Below are 8,352 nucleotides of genomic sequence, written 5' to 3' on the forward strand. Positions count from 1 at the left end.
AGATAAAATATTTTTTTTTTGGTATTTTCTAGGAACAAAAATAGCACTTGGAAGTCTAAGTGTACAAATTGCACTATCAAGGGAGGTGAGCTACTAAGAGCCACTTAATAACCAAACCTTTTCAAGTGGAAATCACTAAACTCCCTTGTGGTATTTTCAATTCCACAAAACTTTTCACAATTTTTTTTTGTGTTAAATGCTTTTCACAATTGTTTTTGAAGATAACTAAACGTAAACAATTAACTCAACACAATGCTAGTCGAAATAAGGCAGCAAAGTAAACAATTTAAAGAATAAACAACTCAAAAGAAGCAAGATTAAGTAACTAGTCATTTTGCCCTAAGTGGAAGCTTGAAACATATGAAATTTCCAAGCCACTTCCACTAGTACTACACGTGAGTGAGCTACCAAGGGTTAGATATACCTGACCAGCTTCTTAATACTCCCACCAAGCTTTACAAATTGATTGAAAATACAAGAGAAATTGCAAAAATTTAAACTACACTAAACAATTTTGTGGCGGCTTTAGTGACCAATTAGTGATGGATTTGTTGTCCAAGTTTTCCAATACTTGTTTAAGTGTTCCAATCCGCCACTAACCCTTGAATGTTGTTGCTCCTAGACCCTGCACAAATAACACAACAAAGTAATGAATGTAGGCTGCTCACAAGGTAGATGGAAAGATCACTCTTGTGAAGGTAGGTTTAGGAATTTTTTTGGTCACTAAATTAGGTCAAGTTTCAAGTCTTTTATGTCCAATTCCTTTCCTACTTTTGTTGAGTCAATGTTTGGTCCTTAAGCAAGGATTTGAGGCCACTTCCAGCACAAAATATTTAGTCAAAGAAAACTAGACAAGCAACAAAAGCACAATTTAACAAGCTTATACCAAAAATTGAAGAGTAAAGTGTTTAAGACAAGACTCAAAGATATCCAAAAATGAAAGCTGAAAATTAAGACTAAGAAAAAGAAGCTAGCACACAAAAGATAACCTATCAAAGGCACTAGAGTGGATTACAAAAACAAATCTAAGATTAGAAACAAAATTAAGACACAAAATATGTGGCTGGACTGAAAAAATTATAGACAAGAACACACCAAAACCGAGAGCTAGGTATACAAAATTTTTTCACTCCTTTTGGCTTTTTCTTTTGCTATTTTCTTTCTTCTTTTTTTTTGCAAAATATTTTTCACTTCTTTTTCTTTGATTAATCAGGAGTTTAAATGCCTTTGAACAATTATAGGTCTCGGCCTTAGGCTAGAAAATTGTAGCAAAAAATTTTACAAAACAAGAGGTGTTCACATACATTTTGTAACTAGTGCTTCACAAATTTTGTAGTATTTTTAGGTCAAATTTTAGGCACTATTTTCTTTTGTTTTCTCATGCATTAAGAACACATACACCTCTGTTTTGTCTCTGTTTTAAGGCTTTAAAAATTGATATAGGTTTCAGCCACACACAAGACTCAAGGAAACCTAATAGAGAAATAATGTTTAACTTTTTTTTTTGACAAACTTTTAACAAGACATAATAGAAACCTAACTCTAAGAAATTTGCTAGAAGTAATAGCAAATTATGAACTCAAACATGTAACACAAAAGCACATATATGTAGGCACATATTTAAAAAGCAAAAGACGTACCAAACAAAGTTTCACAAACAACTAAAAAAAAATTAGGTCAAACAAGCTAGTCTAGGAAGTTTCAACATGTAAAAGGACTACACATGACTTCTAAGACAAAACAATTGATTAAAAAATAAAACTAATGCAATGTGAATGAAGTTCAATCACGGACACATGTTAAGGAATGGAGAAGACATAAGCAAATACAAAACACACAAGCAAATAGGACCTATGTATATTGATTGTGGATTGAAACTCAAAATACAATCAACAATTGGATCTATGGATAAAAATGTTTTCAAAAATTTATAGATCCGAAAAGAAACTCAAAGTATGACAAACAAGAACACCAAAACACAAGAACAATCGGTCCAAAATCAAGAACACTTATCTCCAATGAAGAAACCTTGCTCTAGATACCAGAATTGATGGTGAATTCAAGAGAAGTGATGGATGAACTCCTCCTTTCCTTCACCAAGCGTAGGATCTTCTTCTTGGAGACTTGAACCGAATAAATGAAGCTTGATTGATTGAGGAACACGAAGCAAGAAAGCCTAGGCTAGAGAAGGAAGTATCCTAGCTTGAAGGCTCAAAGGAATGCTCACTTCAAAGGTAGGAAACTAAAGGAATTTCCTAGGATTTTGAAGGCACTCTCTCGGTGACTCTTGTAGAAATTTGGCTGAATAAATGTTCAGAAATTTCATATATCAAAAGTGAATACAAGGTGCTAGGAGGGAACCTTTTATAAGCTCGGATTTAGGAGACACTTGGCGCCAATGTGGAGGCTTCACATGTGGCGCCAAGATTTGAATTCAAATTTGAATTTTGAATTCAAATCTTAACCCATATGTGCATCACCGGATTCCAAGGGTGCTAAGTGAATTTAGGTTTGATTTAATTTACATTTAGGGTTGAATTTGAGTCACACATGTTCAGCCAAGGTGGCGCCAACCATGTGACTCAAAATGCAACTTAAATGCAAACTAAATTAAACCTAGTTTTGCCTAATCCTCTTAAACAAGTATTCCTCCCTAATTCCTATACTAATGACCTAAATACAATGGTCAATGAAATACAATGAATAGGAAAAATTACAAGAAAGAAAATGAGCCCAATATTGGGTATCAAAAGCCCAAAGGCCCATGAAGCCTAATTCTAGGCCCTATAAGCCCAAAGCTTACAATTCCTAATCTATGGTCCAAAATACAAGACCAAAACAAAGTAAATTCCTATTCTATGAATATGCAATAAAAAGTGGTGTCAAACAAGTAAAGCCCAAGTGAGGAGCACCCTAGGCCCACCGAGCCCATTGGGCTCACTAAGCTCTGAAGTAGTCAAGTCTTCAAGTAATCTCTTGTCCATTGCTCTAGTGGTTGGACCCTTGGTCCATGCTCTTCCATCAAGATATATTTTACAAACAAGGTAAAATAGGGTAAAAATTTAATTTTTATTTTTATTATGCTAAATTCGTCATTTAATGGGCCTGATTCTTTCCTTAGTGGAGTCGCCATCTGTTGGAATCCAAAAAATTCTGATCTTTCCCATAGATGGTTTTAACTTCATTTTGAAAATCTCATCGGTTTAGGAATGCTTGAAGATTAGACTAATCCTTCACCAATGATTTTTGAAAAGAGTTCAAAGGAATCGCCATTGACATTTTACTCAAAACATTAGAAATAGGAAAAGGTTTTCAAAAATTAATAATGGCCTTCACAACCAAAATTAGGTTTGGGGATCGATTACATGTGGGGAAGGTATTAGGTTCCCCATAGTGCCCTGAATTGGTATCCTATGACGATTTTAGCATAACAAGTAACAATGGTTAAATATTTACCCCTTTTTGTTAGCCATTTAAATGTTAATTATCTACATGATTATTGATTGTTTTGTGGCAATAATGATATGAATAAAATGATTAAACAAATAAGGAGAGAGAGAGAGAGAGAGAAAGAGAATTGATAAAAATACCTTCCAAGCAAGCTTTATAGAAGAAATCTCAAATCTTGGTACAAAGGCGCGCTTTGGCAACCTTTCGCTCTACAAAGACCTCACAAACACTCAAGAAACTATAAGGGAAGAGAAGGGAGTGTTTCTGTCAGGAATTTTTCAACTAAATAGTGTGTGTGGGAGACTAAGCCCTAGGCAAGCTTATATAGGCACCCAAAGGCGTGGAACGGTCGTTCCCAGGCTTGGAACGACCATTCTACCCTTAAAATTACATTAAAATATTTAGGAACAGGTCATTCCAAATTAGGGTTATAGGCTAAATTTTTAGTTAGGAATGGTCGTTCAAGGTTTTGGTAGGGTTGTTCCTAACTAGGGTTTCCCATATTAATTTTGAATTGGGAATGGCCGTTCCAAGTGTGGGAACAATTATTCCATGCCCTAAACCCTAGCTTCAAGTCTTTTAGGCCTCTTGGTGCTGTCCTAGTCCATCTCAGTGCTTTATCAGGCCCTCGAGGGCCACTCTTTTCGTCCTAGTGGCCCTTTGTTTTTGGTAAAGGTAACCTGGACGAAATCGGGTGTCTACAAGCTCTAACCCTCAACGAATCATTCTTTAGAAATCTAACTTGTCTACCATTCAAAATTGAATGCTCAAGTATTGTACCTTTAAACTCATCCAAGTTGCTAAATTCCATGCCAAGCTTAAATCGAAAATTCTTGCTCTTGTCTTCACTGTTATATCTTTGGTACCTAACAATTTTACCACCTAAATCTAAGTCTCCACTGTCCAAATATTTAGTGTCATATCCATCTACAAGTTGGTGTTCTAAGTCAGCATTATTGGGGAAAAACTCACTAACAACATCGTGTGCAAGTTGCCTATCCTCGACAATGTCCTCCCTACTTTGCATATCTTCAACCACATTTTTTTTAACTTTTTGTTTGATAACCTTGTCAACCACTAAAATTTCATCTTTATGAAACCCATCATCATTATTGTTTGCTCTGTCTTCCTCATTATCTTCAAATTCACTAACATTTGTTCCATTATCCTCACTACCATCTGTTTCACCATCCTCACCACCATTTGTTTCACTAACTCCACTTTTTTCTTCTCACCTACAATAATCTCATGTTTCACAAACACTTGAACATGATATTTTTTACTTATAGCATAATTAGCCATCTCAATAGCATGGCTATCTAAACTTAATTCTTTCATACCATCAATTAAGTTTTCATCACTCCCCTTCCACCATATCTTAAAGTAACCACTACAGCCAATGCCTTCCTTCAAAATATCGAGTAACTCAAAAAAGGGGCCATTTGTTCAAGTCTAAATCACAAAGCAACATCATTTTCCTGCCAACATAGTTTGTTGTTGAGTCATGAATTAACAAGCCCTTATGGTTAACTTCCACAATGAAAGACATCCCAAAAGAAAACTGACAAATTCAACATGAAAAGGGACATAAAGGAAAAAAGGAAAAAAGGAACATATAACGTTCATATTCTTTGGCATGCCTCACTCTTTTTCATCTTCTTATTTTTTTCAAGTGCTCACAACTCATCTCTAACTTCCTTGGGATAACTTTGACAAGGTGCAACATTTCCCTTCTTTCCCATTAGATGTTTTCCTCTTGTAATTCCCCCTTTCATGATTTTTTGACAATAATTACAACAATTTCATTGGTATCATTCTCTTTGGTAGGATGACAATGTTTTCATCCTATATCTATCCTCTTTGCAAAGTTTGAGGATGTTTGACTTTGAGTAGGATTTCTAGACATTGTCCTAAAAATAAGAATAAGAACAATAATAAAATAGGAACTCAATGTTAGTTTAGAATTTAGAACAAAATAGGAATTTAAATTGACCCAATTGGTAGATTAGGATTAAAAAAAATTGTTGTAGATGCAGCAACAAACTCATTAAGAAAGGACTCAAAGGAGTAGGGAAAACCAAAGGAAGGAGGATTAAAATTGGAAAAAAAAACAAGAGTTCAGTTTTTAAGTTTGGCTATGATCGTTAGAGTTGCTCGCTCGAGTGTTGGGCCATCACGGTTTAGGTCGCCGGTCAGAAAGGTGACCAAGGAGTGGTGAACGACGGTGAACGAAGGTGATCAGGGGCGGTTTCAACTTCTGTAAGTCCTGTTCGCGCATCATGGTTGCTGGTCGGAGTGTTGGACCACCGTGGTTCAGGTCGCCGGTCAGAAAGGTGAGCAGCGAGTGGTGGGTGATGACAAAGGAACGTCACTGGAGATGGATTGAAGGTCATAGAAGTGCATTTGGGTGGGTGGTTGTCGCGGCTCTATTCTCACTCTCGAACACCAAAACCATTAGGATACTCAAATTGGGCCTGGGTCAAAGCCCAAAATTGGCCCCAAAAACCCTAGACCCATTACGCCTACCATCACCTTCATAACGTAACGGGACAAAACGGCCATGGCGCCCGCCACGACAGAAATGGTGGGCAGCATCATAAAATGCCATATTGCGGATATGGAATGGTGACAGGAACCAAAACCGCCCCGCCGTACTGTTATATCGGTGTTATAACCATTTTTTGACAACATTGAACCAAACCACATTGTATAATTAGTTTGGTTAACCAAACTGCTTTTAGAAAGTGGATAATCAAACTAGATTGAATTGAGCCATTTTGAAAATGGTCCAGTCTCGCTCGGTTTGGTTTTCTGAAAAAACTGAACTTTGCACATACGTACTACTCATTCATCTCAACATACTAATTTCTGCTAAGCCCAACGATACCATATAGTCTAATCAGGCATATAGAAGTATGATAAAGTTTTCCTTTGAACTTGGTAGGTCCTTGATGCCTTTCTCAATTTTAGCTATCCCGCATGCATTTTGTGTGTCACGTTCTCATTAATTTCCCCATTCTTTTGTTGTATTTAACCTATATATTTAAACTTTGAAACATCTCCCAGTTTTATTTTCAAGTCATATTCCTCTGGTCACTTGATAAAGTTGCAATGCATATACTTTTTCTTTCTCTTACTTCTTCATTGGCTTTTGGCCCTTTGGTATTATTCACTGGTATGCCAAATGTATAAGCTTATTATACTCATTATCATCCTGGATATCTCTTTCTCTGTTTCAAAGATGTGGCTCTTTTCTGATCACCTGTCTGATGTAGTTTATTGGGTTATGTCAATGCTATGTCTACTTTGTTTAATGCTTATTTGGTATTTGACACAAGAATCTGATGGACTAAATGTTTGCAATGACTCTGCAGGTTGGATCAGTATGCTATAACAAAATTTGCTGAAAGTTTTGAAATGATTCCTAGAACTTTGGCTGAGAATGCTGGGCTAAATGCAATGGAGATCATATCTTCTTTATATGCAAAACATGCATCTGGAAATGCCAAAGTTGGCATTGATTTGGAAGAAGGTGTTTGTAAGGATGTCTCAACCTTGAGCATTTGGGATCTCCATGTGACTAAGTAAGCTTTGTTCTAACACAAACATGTTTTATATAGTGGCAACCCCATAGTTTGAGCAAATAATGAACTGGCTTTTCTTTATTGTAGTGTAGATTTCTCTAAAAAGCCTTGTCATATAAAAGTTATGGAGCTAATGCATTCTTTCAACTGCTAAGATTGGAGATACTATGTTGAATTGGGATTTATCTTCATATTGCCTGATAGACTAGTTTCATCTTATTGTTTTTTCTTTTCAGGTTCTTTGCTCTTAAGTATGCCGCGGATGCTGCATGCACTGTACTACGGGTGGACCAGGTAATCATTTAAATAATTGTTCCTAGTCAATTCCATATTGCCACCTTAATATGTACCTCCAAAGCACAATTTTGTTTAGGAAACAAGCTTAGAAACCCGATTTTTTTAATAGTTAATAAATATATTTTTGAAGGAATATCCAACTAATAGTGGGCAAGCTGTATTGATGATGTGGACTTTTCCCCCTTTCTTGCTGTATCTTGTTCCATTTATTTTCAGGGAGAAACTTAGGAAAATTGCAACCTGTAGTTAAGAGTAATGTTAATAATATGCAGCTTTTGTAAATTAGCAACTATATTGAAGAGTATGGGTACATGATTAGGGATGGAAAAACGGGCCAGTTCGGCCCGTTTTGGCCCGCCCCGCCATTGGCCCGCCAAAAACGGGCCGGGCCGGACTGGCCCGCCAATATAAAACGGGCTTGAGATGCTGGCCCACCCCGCCTAAGGACGGGCTGGCGGGTTGGCGGGCTAGACCGCATACAAAAATAAAAAAAATAAAAAAAATAAAAAAAAAATGCTACAAATAAATAAATATAACCATATAGAATTAAAAATACATACATATTGTACATATTAAGCCTTGTCCGAAGAGTACTTCACTACCATTTGGTGGTTGATTTCTATCTTACTCTGGTTTGTCTCACTCATCTCTACAGTTCTTGTTAGGGTTTTTGATTTATGTTTGGTCCTAGTATTTTGTTCATTTATATGTTTGGTTTCGTCTTTTAGAATTTTTTAATTTAAGTATATGAATTGATAAGCCTCCCTAAGATCCTTATTTGCAATTGTGATTAAATGTTGCTATATGTATCTGAACTATGACATTGGACGGTAACACTTGAGAATTAAGCACATAAGGCGAAATATAACCACTCCCACTATTCCCATTGTATTGGCATGATGGGTTGTTATAGAATTGGATCCAAATGATGTCAAATAGACCCTTTTTATCAACTTCATATTGGAACAATTTATCAAAAAAAAAAAATAGTGGTAGCCATTGCAGAACTAATGCATCCTAA

At 36.1% G+C, this 8,352-nt stretch overlaps 1 long non-coding RNA gene across 1 annotated transcript; it reads left to right on the forward strand.

Annotated features, from left to right (window-relative positions):
• Positions 1-5,096: 5,096 nt before the first annotated feature.
• Positions 5,097-7,762, forward strand: LOC109794297 (uncharacterized). Its single transcript, XR_014428718.1, has 3 exons — positions 5,097-5,167; positions 6,825-7,034; positions 7,271-7,762. It is a non-coding gene; the product is annotated as an uncharacterized LOC109794297 (long non-coding RNA).
• The last annotated feature ends 590 nt before the right edge of the window (positions 7,763-8,352 follow it).

The sequence above is a fragment of the Cajanus cajan genome, chromosome 8 (genome assembly GCF_000230855.2).
Source record: "Cajanus cajan strain Asha chromosome 8, NIPB_CcT2T_4, whole genome shotgun sequence".
Taxonomy (NCBI): domain Eukaryota; kingdom Viridiplantae; phylum Streptophyta; class Magnoliopsida; order Fabales; family Fabaceae; genus Cajanus; species Cajanus cajan.